The following is a 14,556-nucleotide window of genomic DNA, read 5'->3' as shown; positions in this document are numbered from 1 at the left end:
CGGATGCAAGAAATTAAAGGCCAATCATGGGCCTGCCTTCAATAATGAGAAAACACTTCCTTTATAGGTCATTCATTAAAGATCTCAACATATAAAGATTTAAACAATCCAATTTAGTTCAACATGTTCAAAGGCAATAACAATTAATAAAAAAATATCAGGCCTAAAATAAAATATTGTTTGTTTCTCCAATCCCGACCGAACCTGCAAAAATGGCCCTACTCATAAAATTTTATGGTCTAAACTAAGCCAAATATTATTTTATTCATTTCTGATTTTTCGGGCTTGCCGGATCATCCGATAATATTCAGGCTTTTGGGAAGAATAAAATTATTTACCTACCTACCTACCCACACCTGGCTTGTCAGAATAGGGATTAGGGAAACAAACAATATATTAATTTAGGCCTCATGTCTGTGAGCACTCAACCTGACCATAATATAGGACAGTGGTTCAAATATTAACACAACATATGAACATTCTATAACAACTATTGCAAGTGGCTCAACTTTAAATATCACTGCAAGGCACTAAACAACGAATATTAAATCTTGGACACAAAGCACTGAAATAAGAGAACTCATAAGCATGACAAGTAAGAATATCAAATGAAAGTTTCTCAAAATGTTCATTAAAACATGATAAAATAAACTAGTATACATTTGTTTAGGGGCCAGCTGAAGGACGCCTCCGGGTGCGGGAATTTCTCGCTACATTGAAGACCTGTTGGTGACCTTCTGCTGTTGTGTTTTTTTATTTGGTCGGGTTGTTGTCTCTTTGACACATTCCCCATTTCCATTCTCAATTTTATTATTTATATTGCTGTTTTTTTCTCAATTTATAACATTTTTTTTTTTTATTTTGTGTATTTATAGGTCAGATATCTTGGTTTTTATGATCATCAAACAGGTCCTGCAGGTCTATACTGAAGAGGAATTTTAATTGTTAATACCTTTCTACATAATGTGCTAATTGGATTACTAATGTGAAATGAACTCAACTGTGTGTTGTTCTGGAAAAAGAAATAGAAAAAAATCCTACAAAATTGCTATACACAAAATGGAGTACTATCAAAGAACACAATTGTGTAAAATGTAACAACCTACATTCATATTCACTGATGGATTATGGAGAAATTAAGAAAAATAATAGTATCTTTGTCATGTTTGTTGTCGAAATAAACACCTGCTTTATCCATTCATGTATATGGCTCCGTCATATCAAATATACAAAGAAGATGTTTGAAGAACATGTTGCCAAAATTTATTCAACAAATTGAAGGAAGATGTCTTGTGGATTGAATTATTTATGCACTGAACTGTTATGGTCGAATTCACAGCAGCTGAAACAGAAGACAAGTTAATTTGACATGAAAAGTGTTTATTTTATTTAATATTCAAATATGAGCACAATATTAATAACATCACAAATGGTATGATATTCATAGCGTTTTGCTTATTATTGTATTGTCTTAAACATACTAAACAGTCAGCCTTTTGTTTTTGTATGTTAAATACTCACCATGAAAATTTGTATTACAGTAATAAAGTTTTAATTATCTTTTGTATCAATAATTCAGTCTAGGAGAAAATATATTAATACTGTTTGTACTGTTATGGGATTTCCATAGAGGAAAAACATTTCCTTAAGGGAAATTTGATGTTCAGAAATTTCCCTAGAGGAAATTTGAAGAACAATGATTTCCTTAGAGGAAATTTGTTGTCTTGAATTTTCCTCCAAGGAAAATTGTTTGCCAAAAATTTCCTCACAGGAAAAAGTATTTCCTCCAAGGAAAATTTGAAGCTACAAATTTCCTCACAGGAAAAGGTATTTCCTCAAAGGAAAATTTAAAGCTGCAAATTTCCTCGAAGGAAAATTTGAAGCTGCAAATTTCCTCAAAGGAAAAAGAATTTACTCTAAGGAAAACGAATTTCCTCTAAGGAAATAGAATTTCCTCGAAGGAAATAATTATGCAGTAAATTCCCTAAGGGAAATCTTTTTCCCTTGAGGAAAAAACAATTTCCCTTGAGGAAAAATCTTTTTCCTTCAGGGAAATTTGATTTCCCTTGAGGAAAAGTACTTTTCCTCTGAGGAAATTGTTGAAAAAAGGGGCATAACTTTTTCAACGGTGGTGCTAGAGCCAAATTTTTTTAGGACAAATATCAGGGAACCAATACCAACCAAGTTATCAACTTTGTTTTGACTTAACTCCAAAAATTAAGGTGACAACTTTTGCACTCAGCGGAATTGCAAACTTGTCCCGGAGACTGTTGTTAGTCAAATTTAACAGAAATAGTTAAAACTTACCCTTTAAAGTCATTGACATGACGTCTTCTTGGTTAAAAAGAATTGTTTGTAGAACAGGAAGCTTTGTCAAAACCAAAACGAGACACTGAATGACGGGATTGGCACAAGTCGGACCAGGAAAACTCGGACCAGTTTTAAAGAAACTCGGATTAGATTGAAAGATCTGACCAGTTTGAAAAACTGATTGGGCCCATTTAAGGTCGATTCTAAACAATTTCAAAGACACCTCGGAACAATGTGAAACACTAATTGGGCCCATTTAAGAACGCTTCTCAGTGGTTGATTCTAAGGGAAAAAAGAGGGCGTAGAGGATGCAAGACGCGGCCTCCCATTTGATCGCCAAATAAATAATAAATAATTTTTCACGGTGTATATAGATTTTTAGTATAAAAACGTCCGAACATTTTTTTTATTTAATTGTCTTAAAAACTGGTCCGAGTTGTCTTAAAATGATTTTGACCAAATTTCGTTGTTTAATCATGAATGCCAGTGTCTATAAAAAAATAGTCAAATGGAGCAAATTGATTCACATAAATTTGCCAATGAATATTGACTGAATGCTACCATTTCCCCAACAGGGGGATCTTTTCCTTTGTCACCCCAGTGAGGGTCTGGAATTGGGGGCAGGGGTGTTGTATCTTTAAACTGATTCACCTCAGTGAAGGTCTGGAATTGGGGAGGGGTGTCGTATCTACAAACTGATTCACCTTCAGCAGTGACACATGCATGTAATTCAGTACAAAGAGTCACATTTTCCTTCGTCAACTTTGTGACACATGTAATTTCAGATAGTCAATTGGCAATGTTTTTTTGTAGAATATTACATTTGTTTTGTACAAGTTCAACTTGTATGCGAACACAGGCATGTGCACTTTTCTTGGTGGCTTTATTTCAAGAAAAAATAACTAACCTGTTCCCTTTGGAAATGCAGAAATTTTCACTTCCGCATACAAAAGTCTTAACACTTTCTGATACGTCAAATCCTCTGTTTGCTAAGAAATTATCTCCCTGTAAAGGCTTCAATAATTTTCAGTTATTTTCTTGTTACACAGGAAAAATTGCAACATATGTTTATCATATGTTTTCAAAACATATGAAAAACATATGAAAATCATATGTTTTTCATATGTTTAGGACAAACATATGATAAACATATGTTTACAATCATATGTTTACATATGTTTTGAAACATATGAAAACATATGTTAGCAAACATATGTAAACATCTGTTTTATGACACATGTAAACATATGTTTGTAAACATATGAAAAACATATGCTTTTCATATGTTTTCATATGTTTCAAAAAAAATAATGATAATTGAAGAAAATGTCAAAATTAGTATCGAAGCATAGAACATCCCAACAGCAGAGCTTTCTAATTCTGAATCATGAACAGAATGTGAAATAAGTGAATGAGTTATAATTAATAGATAATAATATGAATAAATATTCTTTATATAATTTATAGTTTGTTCTTTATTCTCAATTAGTTTTCTTTATTGATTACCCCATTTTTCTCTCTTTGTTCTTTATTAGTTATTATTTATTCTGCATTTTTTTTCTTATTCCCTTTTCTTAAATCCCTAATTTTGATTCCAGACCCTCGTATTACGTACTTGGCACGTAGAATTCGAAAACCGGGAAAAGTCGGAAATATTTTCACCGTTATCGTTTTGTGCACTATGACACGCAAAACCATGGACGCTCACGCGATCATCCGCAGCAGTCTACAGTTGTTTATTTAAGTTTTAAGAATGGACAGAGATAGATTCTACTTCTTCTTCTACTTATAAACAGATAAATTGAATTGGGTGACTTGTCGATTAACTAGAAGAAACCGGGGAACGAAACATAGAAATGAAAGTCTAGAGAAGGTCAACGACAACGCAACGAAAGTTCGAAATGTCGAAAGTGTTTTGTTTTCATGGATTACGTACATTTATGTACCTTAAAAAGGCAACGAAAGGTAAATATAATTATGCTCCTTTTTTTTTATTATAATTGGACAAAAGCAGGAAGATGTGTGTGCACATTTTTCGCAAAAAACTATTTGACTTGATTGTAAACAGGTAAACCCGAGAACGATACTGAGGAACGATATTGTAATGTATATATCCGATGGTAATCAGTAATTGCACTTATTAATCATCTGTTTCATTATCTATCATAAGGTTATTTTTAAATACATCCCAAATAACCATATTTGTAAACTCTGTTGAGATTAGTTAAATTTAAAAAAAAGGGGGGCATCAATACTGAATGAATGGATAGATGTCAGTGAGGTTCTATTACTCCCATTCTTTTCATATAATTTAGATTTATAAAATGTATGCCGGCTTTTCATACATTGCATAGCCAAAGATAATAATGAAAATGAAAATTTTTTCCAAATTTTAATTATGATCAAACTGAGACTACATTTTGTACAATAACACTGTTACACCACAGCTCGGGTGGATTTTGCTTTGTCCACCCGCCCACCATGGGAGTGGGCACCCGGTGGGCAAAATTTCTAGCTTTCCCACTCTGCCCACCCATAGGAGTGGGCATGCCATTTCTTTTGTTTAATCAAAAGACTGGCAAGTAACAGTCAATAGAAAAAAGCATATAAGCATTTGTAATCACTATTTTTTACAAAAAAATGATTATAGCTAGGGTGATTAAATATGTATTCATTATATCCCCGTTTAAAAAAAGGGGGGTATACTGTTTTACCTCTGTCTGTCCTTCCATCATTCCGTCAGTCAGTCCGTCTGTCCCATGAATATTTTTCCTCACATTTTTCTCAGGAACTACAATACAAGGATTTCTGAAATTTTGTTTAAGGGTTTATCTAAGTCAGCTATACCGTGTGATGCGTTTTCAGATTCATCACTCGACAACTTCCTGTTTACTGAACACTTGCATATTTTTACACTATTAATATTATCCACTTGCGGCGGGGGTATCATCAGTGAGCAGTACATGTACATGTAGCTCACAGTTTCACTTGTTTAATTTGAAAATTATTTATAAAGGCTTTGTATTTAGTAACTGCACATACATGTACATAGTTTAAAAAATTCCCTAATGCCTACCAAAAACAACAAATATATATGTTACTCCTAAAGAAAATTTTAGAAACAAAGAGTAGACAACGCATGAAATTATCTGCAGGGCCGCAACTAGCCTCTTCTAATAGTGAGGCAAAATATATTCACCGAGCGGAGCGATGTGAAAAATTTTTGACGAGGGGTCTGGGGGCCGCTGAAGGCCCCCAGAAGCTCTGAGAAAAATAATGCAAAATCGTGCATTCTGAACGTTTCCCAGACTCTTTCTGACATTAAATCGCAATTTATTTTTAGATTTTTTCGACAATATTCTGGTCTCAAAGCAAAAACATAGATTCATTGTAATTTAAGACTTTTAGGTTTTATTGACAACAATAAAAGACCGATATGTAGGAAAAAGCAAAATCGTAATTCTCATAATCAAAAATACCGGATCTGTCTGTCTGTTCTTGTCTTGTATTGTGCTTAGACTTTGATGACTTTTTTATGACTAGATTTAAATATAGTGACAGTGCAGTATTTTACTTTAATTACTAGTACTACTTAAGTCGACACTAGGGGCCATCTTGACCCTGTTTTACGGTATTAGTGATTCTTTTATTGTTGAAGACCCTCCAGCAACTTTGACCATTGATCATTAGTATTTTTTCTATGCATTGACTTTGTGTGCGATTAGGTTTCGTGCACATTTACTCCATATTCCTTTATTTTCTGTTAAAGGTTCTGAACATGACTAAATGCAAGTTTAATCCTTCAATGCAAAAGGTCATATGGCAATACATTATTGTTTTTTTTTCAAATAATTTGATACCGGGAAATTTGGTGACCTTACTTTAATCTAAGTCATGTCAGCTATCTAGTTTTATGTACCAAAAAAAAAGCCAGTTTTGTATTCTTTGATAACAAGTTCAATTCTCCATGCAGAAACTACCATTTTTTTCCTATGTCTTGTAGCATCGTATATTCTCAAAATATTTTCTGGCACAATATCTGGACATCGGTGGGCATGCAAAATTGCAAAACCACACGTTTGCAAATGAAAATCAACACTCAGAATATAGTCATGTAAAATTTGTACTGTTAACTGATAGAAAAGATTGGCATTAATTTATTTAGTCAGAGATCAAATTTAACCACTTTGATACACCATTGAATTCATACAACAGGCATATGGATTTAATAAGAAGGATTAGAACATTCAAATGTCAGATTTAATACTTTTATATATATATATATAGTATATAACTAGTATTATTTTTTTTCAGGGCAAGTCTAGATCTTTTGGTCTTCTTTTTAAACATCAAAATAAGTCAATTTTGCCATACAACATGTATAAAAATATTTAAGGCAATTTGTCAGATATTTTAATTTCATTTCATTTTACATTATTTCTTTTAGCATTTTCTATGGAAGTACATGTACTCCAAGAAGAAGAAGAAGCTAAGCAACAGAATGCAATTCTCTGAGGCATTGATTTACATGTATGTGCATATAAAGAGCAGCCAGCAATTATTTCATGACGAGAGGTATGTACATGTAATAAAAAAGGATAACTTTGTTTGAATATTTTGTTTTTGTCAGACTATCTACATATTACACATTTTGATTTCGTGTAAGCAGTGAAATTTTTTTTTTTTCTACTGGACCATTTATCAAAAATAGCATTGGAAGCTCTATATACACTACATTGCTTTTTCTTTTTATAAGACCACACACAATTTTTGGGGATTGTATAATGGAAAGGTGTCTGCTGCGTCCGAAGACACATTGGTTTCCAAAATATAACTAAGTTTTAAGTGCATTAATCTTCATGAATTTTGTTTAGAAAGTCCAATACCTCAAAAAAAGGTTGGGATGATTTTGTGGATGATGGTTGGAAGTCCCAACCGTTTAGGAATTAGGGACCCAAAATGGGCCAAAAAGAAGCATTTTCATAGTTTCAGAATAATAACTTTTTTATAAGTATTTCAATTGCTCTGAAATTGTACCACAATATTTAAAACCACAAAAAAAGGTTTTGATTCAGTTTAGGGGTTATAGTGGGGCCAAAGTTTAGGAAATAGGGGTCAAAAACAAGCATTTTTTCTAGTTTCCAGTCAATAACTTGTGTGTAATTGTATAGATCTCCCTGAAATTGTACCACAATGTTCCATATATGGCATTTATTAACAAGGAGAAGGCTGGGATAGAGTTTTGGGTTAGTTGCCCAAAATATGTAGGAATTAGGGGCAAAAAGGGGCCAAAAAGAAGCATGTTTCTAGTTTCCAGACAATAACTTGTGTTTAAGTGACTCATAGGCAGATTTAGAGGGGAAGCCCAGGGGGCCCTGGCCCCCCTTTTCTGGTAAAATTTTGGATGATTATATAGAGAATTACTGAAGCATGTCGGGATCGGCTCCCCTCTAAGGCAGTCAGTGGGCCCCCACTTATGATAATTTCTGGATCCGCCACTGAGTGTATGGATCTCTCTGAAATTGTACTACAAGGTTCCATACTACAAAAAAAGGATGGGATTGAGTTTTAGGGTTATTGCTCCGAGGGGGATTTCAATCAGTTGAGGGGGATAGTTCGTTTCATGCACTAATGTTCATCAAAGTAAGATCTACAAGGGTCAACATAACCAAAATGTTCAATGGACCCCTTAAGGAGTTGTTGCCCTTTATAGTCATTTTTTAACAACTTTCTCGTAAATTTTGCAATCTTTTCCTCTTTTGTGTTTTGAGCAAGAACTAAAAAAGATAAAGAGAAACTTAACAGGCTTAACAAGCAATACAAGATCAATAAAATATGTTTACAAGAGTTTTGCCTTTTGGAAATAGATATTGTAAGGAAAATTGCATCTCACGCATGTCTACTTTTCTTGTAAATTATTTTCATGATTTTTATAATTTATGAAAAATGTTAAAAAAAGAACATTCTTATTTTTTGTGGTTATTGCTTTTTGACAGCAAATTTTATATATATCCATCAATTGGTGAGGTACATTGAAACACTGTTCTTTTATTAAATGCATGAAGTATACAGATGGTAATACAAATGACAACATGTTATGTTCATGAGTTTAATATTTATAGATAAATGTTGTATTTCAACAATTTTGCCTATGAAACAGCAAATCAAGATTTAATAAACCGAAGTTAATGCCCAAATGGATTTTTTTAAACTTAGGCAGAAGAATAGTTTATTATCATGATTATATATACATGATATATATGAGAAAGTTCATGCTATACATATATTTGTTGTTTGTTTATAAATTGTTTCCATTTTTTGTTTCCACTAGTAAAACTTAAAAGTATTAATTAGTTCATACTACATGTACATCTAGTTTTTGTCTGGTATTTTGGATTAACTTAAAATTTATAATTTTAGCTTGTTACCAAATGAAAGGAAAGTGCAGTATTAGAATCACTGAGGTTCATGTTACAATGTACATGTAGGTGCAAATCTAGATGTCCTGTAAAAAAACCTGGTATCAAAGTAAGTTCATATGTAGAATTGTATTTGATTTAAATAATTTAATGTTATGTATTCAAAACTTTTTCAAGTGTAATTGTTCATGTATGCAGTTGTTTATTTTTCTGTCTTTCTGATGTCAAGTATGCATCGAGGAATCCTTACCAGTCTCATCTGCTTCTGCTGCACACGCATGAGAAATGAGAAGCTCAAATAATTATAGCATTTGCATCACAGACCGTATATTATGAATTGTATATTTTTCAAGATCAAAAGTTGTTCTCGTCTTCAATATACATTAAATACTTGCCACTGTACATTAAAATAAATAAGAAAAATTAATTTAATAATAGTCTTTTAACCGTAGAATGTTTTTAAAGAACTAGAATATTGATATAAGGAGATGGGGTATGATCCTCAATGTGACAACTATCAATTAAAAAACTAAAGAACAAAGATAAAACATTTACTGGTCACTCGACTCACTGTTAGGCAATGAACAATAATCAAAATCCATACCATAAAGTAACCTTCAACTTGTTTAAGAATGCAAAATGTGAACCATTTAAAAATTAAAACTACATATTGTATGGCAGACATTGGTTAATATGTTTATGGAATGATTGTAAGGTGTTTATATTTGTCTTGCATGTACAATTCTTGCCAGATTTTTATAAAACTTATACTATACTTTAATATCAGCAATATCTTGGTCAAGTTCACTACTTTTGACAGATTGACTATTTACAAAAGAGTTATGCCCCTTGAAATTTTTGAATAAAGGAAAATGGCCTTGTAAGCACTCTCATCGGTTCAATTTTTATAAAACACATAGTATACTGTAATACTGCCCTTGAAGGTCTGTTTAAAATATTTCATATACATGTACAAGAAAAAGAACCTTTTTTCAAAGCACACTTTTTTATTTATAATTTTATTCAAGTGCCTTTTTTAATTATTGCCCCTTGATAGATGCAATATGTGCAACTCAGTGGACATTGAAACTCTATTCTATTATTTTTATTTTCAGGAACTGAAAAGTAAAGAAACAGAACCAAAGAACATTCATTTTAAATTAATACAATATTGAACTCAAAAGTCAATCTAGTTGTCTTTCTTAATTATAGATATAAGAAGATGTGGTATTAGTGCCAATGAAACAACTCTCCATCCAGGTCATAATTTGTAAAAGTAAACCATTACAGGTCAAAGCACGGTTTTCAAAACAGCTCACATGAAACAGCAAGCCCTAAAGGGCCACAAAAGTGGCTGCATGCACTAGCACCTGTAATAGCTACATGTAGCAGTGTATACAATTACATATCAATGTGTATGGTGATATATATAGCAATAGAAATATCACATCCATTAGAGGGAAATAGAATATAGACAAAAGAAATATCACATACGTCAGATTAGAATAGATTATCAACAATAGAAATCGTGTATGTCACAGAGACAAACATAGAAAATAGAATATAGACACTTAAAATTTGGTATGTTATAGAGATGAAATTAGAATATAGACAATAGAATTAGGGTATGTCAAAGAGGCAAACATAGAATGGATGATGTCAAAGAGACAAAACTATGAAAATAGAATATAGACAATAGAAATGGGATATGTCAAAGAGACAAACATATGAAAATAGAACATAGACAATAGAAATGGGGTATGCCTAAGAGACAAAAATATGAAAATAGAGGCATAACAACTTAATAAAAAAAAGTTTTACTAGATATACAATACAAATTATGGAGCACTGACTGATAATTATTTTTCTGCATAAAGGAATGCTAATGTATACAGTTGCTTTTTATTTGTTAGAGCTTTTGATTTTGCCATGTATTTTCTGTGGAATCAAGTATTTGGGGTTATTCAAATCGTCATATTGAAGTATTTACACTCAAAATGAGTTCCTGACAGAAGAAAAAAGATGATGAAGAAGAAAAACATCAACAACATTCATACCATTAAAAACAAACCAAACAAAAATACATATACAGTACATGAAAAAATAAATGCATTTGAAAAATTAAAAAAAAAACATAAAAAAAATATATATTTAGGACCAATATAAAAACATATGAAAACATATGTTTGGGTCGAACATATGAAAACATATGTTTAGGCCAAACATATGAAAACATATGTTTAGGTCTGGGATGAAAACATATGAAAAACATATGTTTATAAAAAACATATGAAAAACATATGTTTTTCATATGATTACATGTATGAAAAACATATGTTTTTCATATGATTTTATAAACATGTGTTTTTCATATGTTTAACATATGTTTTTCATATGATCAAAAACATATGTTTTCATGTCGGGCCTAAACATATGTTTACATATGTTTTCAAACATATGAAAAACATATGTTAAACATATGAAAACATATGTCGCAATTTTTCCTATGTACTTGATCGTCCACCCTCATGACCCTCGCGTGCACCCAACCATTAGACAGTATATTTAACTGCGGAGGGTCACCGACTGATATTAATGAACAAAACATACATGTAATAACATCAGATACACATACAACACAAATATACAGACAGACAGACAGCACACATATATGTATTAATACATAGATAGCACATGCAGAATACAAGCTAACCAAGTTATATATTAAAACAAATGTCAAATATCAGCACATAGTAGCACATAGTATTTATATCGGAATTAGCACACGCAAAATAAAACAGTTCTGTCTCATTGTGTAAAATCATCTGTCTATTATAATATAAAAGACGGTATGTTGACGGTAGATGTCTCGATTGTTCTATGTCGTTTGTTTGCTGTCTCAATCTTTATAGACATCTGTCTATTCAAAATATTTTATGTTGACTCTAGATGTCTTGGTTGTTCTGTGTGTAGTTTTTGTTTGTCTCATTCTGTAAAGGCATCTGTCTATTATAATATAAAAGACAGTATGATGACTGTATATGTCTTGATTCTCCTGTGTCGTTGGTTTGCTTTCTCATTCTGCATATGCATCTGTCTATTATAAAATACAAGACTGTATGTTGACCGTAGATATCTTATTCTTCTGTGTTGTAGGTTTTCTGTCTCATTCTGTTTAGACATCTTTCTATTTTAATATAAAATACTGTATGTTGACGGTAGATATCTTGATTCTTCTGTGTTGTAGGTTTTCTGTCTCATTCTGTTTAGACATCTGTCTATTTTAATATAAAATACTGTATGTTGACGGTAGATATCTTGATTTTTTCTGTGTCGTTGGTTTGATGTTGTGTCATACATATGCACATGTAAGTATCTTTCATAGATTTGAAATTCAACAGTTGAAAATGATGAAATTGCTTGTTTGTGTATCCATGGCAACATTCTGCATTTATTTGTCATTTATATTACTGAAAATTGACATTTACCTATCAAATGATCAAATAAAAATTGGATGTCTTTCTCATCATTTTTCGGAAAACTGAATCACAAAGTTCATGCGACAAAAAGGTGGGAAAAAATCCAATAATTGTGGACCAATGTCTAGTATGGATATGAAAAACAACTTTCATTCACAAAACTGCCAATAATACATATATAACACAATACTGATGTTTATATACATTGTAAACCACGTTGAAGGTTATAATGATCTGCAGCAATTCAAAAATAAATGTTATTGCAGAATAACTGTTGTATTTGAAAAATCCACGGAGCCAATATTCAAATCTATACACATGTGGAGTGATATCTTAATATACAATGTTTTTCCTGGCTTCCACTTTTCATAAATTTGTTTACGTTTAGTTAGCTGTACCAGTAAAAATAACTCTTTTTTTTAATTAGTCCAGTAAAAACTAATGTGTGAAGGTTATCAGTTGACGTTGAAACGCGAAAAAAGTGATTAGAAAAATTGTTTGATCAAAGAGTAACCACTCAAGTCTTCTCATTTTTTGGTTAAAATTCAAACACATTTTCTCTTTTTTGTCTTTTAAATTAAAATCATAATATTACATTTACAGATGGAATATTTCACAATATTTAGTTGTCAAAAGCATCTACATGTCATTTTGATGTTAATAGCCTACCAAGTCTTGATTTAGAAACTTGTAAATATATTATACATTTCTAACAGTAGTGGCAACTTAAGATATAATTCATGCCAAAAAAATAACATCAAATCCTGCTTAAAATGTTTAGGTTTATCTGACTTATTCGCATGTAAAAGTGTGAAGCGATAATACTTTAGCTATCTTATAACCGCAAACATTATGTTACAAGGGTGAAGTAGATATAGTACACATTAAAGGCTGAACTATGCTTTAGAGTCAAAATGTCTTTATATATTTGGAAGCTTAGAACCGTAAACAATAACATCAACATGTATTGACCTTATCGAAGGTTTTACCCTACATAAATAAAATTGAGAACCTAACAGTCAATGCATTTGCAGTAATCGTTATCTTAAAAGGTGTAATTATGGGCTTTCTGAGATGCCACAAGGTTAGGAAATGAAATTGTTTAAAAAGACCAACAATATGATTGGTAGGCAGATTATTTAGTCTTATGACAGAACAACAAGACGATGGTCAGGTAGACTATTTAGTTTGATGACAGGACAACAGGACGATGGTCAGGCAGATCATTTAGTGTTATGACAGAACAACTACACGATGGTCAGGCTGATCATTTAGTTTTATGACAGAACAACAAGACGATGGTCAGGCTGATCATTTAGTTTTATGACAGAAACACAAGACGATGGTCAGGCTTATCATTTAGTTTTATGACAGATCAACTACACGATGGTCAGGCTAATCATTTAGTTTTATGACAGAACAATTACACGATGGGTAGGTAGATTAGTTGGTATTTTTACCGAACTTTAAGACCATGGTCAGGCGGATCATTGTTTGGTGGTAGTACAACCAGACGATGGGCAGGCAGATCATTGTTCAATGGCAGAACAACAAGACCATGGTCAGAATGATCATCTGGGTTCATTACAGAACTACAATACGATGGTCAGCCATATCATTTGGTTATATTACAGAACAATAAGACCGTTTACAGGCCTATACATTGATTTTATTTCAGAACAAGACCATGCTTTCGATATTATAAAAAGCTTTGAAAACATATGTTTTCACCGTGAGTACTTTAGAAAACTAGCCTGTAATTCAGTGGTTGTCGTTTGTTTATGTGTTACATATTTGTTTTTCGTTTATTTTTTTACATAAATAAGGCCGTTACATTTTTCGTTTGAATTGTTTTACATTGTCTTATCGGGGCCTTTTATAGCTGACTATGCGGTATGGGCTTTGCTCATTGTGGAAGGCCGTACGGTGACCTATAGTTGTTAATGTATGTGTCATTTTGGTCTTTTGTGGATAGTTGTCTCATTGGCAATCAAACCACATCTTCTTTTTTATAATTAACTAAACATATATGGTTTTGTCGTACGAATTCTATGTGTACATCAAATTGAGAAGGGAAATGGGGAATGTGTCAAATAGACAACAACCCGACCAAAGAGCAAAAAAAAACAACCGACGGCAACAAATGGGTCATCAACACAGCGAGAAAAATCCCGCACGCAAAGGCGTGCTAGAGCTTACCCCTTTACAAAAATGTGTACTAGTTCAGTGATAATGGAGGCCATACTTAACTCCAAAACATATAAATGAACTAAAATTGAAAATCATACAGGACTAACAAAGGCAACAAAGGCCAGAGGCTCCTGACTTGTGAAAGGCGCATAAATGAA

The 14,556-nt window shown here is 32.2% G+C and overlaps 1 long non-coding RNA gene across 1 annotated transcript; it reads left to right on the top strand.

Annotated features, from left to right (window-relative positions):
* Positions 1 to 4,001: 4,001 nt before the first annotated feature.
* On the top strand, positions 4,002 to 9,917 carry LOC134719208 (uncharacterized). The gene is made up of 4 exons (XR_010107543.1): positions 4,002 to 4,275; positions 6,758 to 6,885; positions 8,731 to 8,838; positions 9,845 to 9,917. It is a non-coding gene; the product is annotated as an uncharacterized LOC134719208 (long non-coding RNA).
* The last annotated feature ends 4,639 nt before the right edge of the window (positions 9,918 to 14,556 follow it).

The sequence above is a fragment of the Mytilus trossulus genome, chromosome 5 (assembly GCF_036588685.1).
Source record: "Mytilus trossulus isolate FHL-02 chromosome 5, PNRI_Mtr1.1.1.hap1, whole genome shotgun sequence".
NCBI classification, from domain to species: domain Eukaryota; kingdom Metazoa; phylum Mollusca; class Bivalvia; order Mytilida; family Mytilidae; genus Mytilus; species Mytilus trossulus.
The sequence above is the reverse complement of the archived record's forward strand: the minus strand, read 5'-3'. Positions and strand labels throughout refer to the sequence as shown.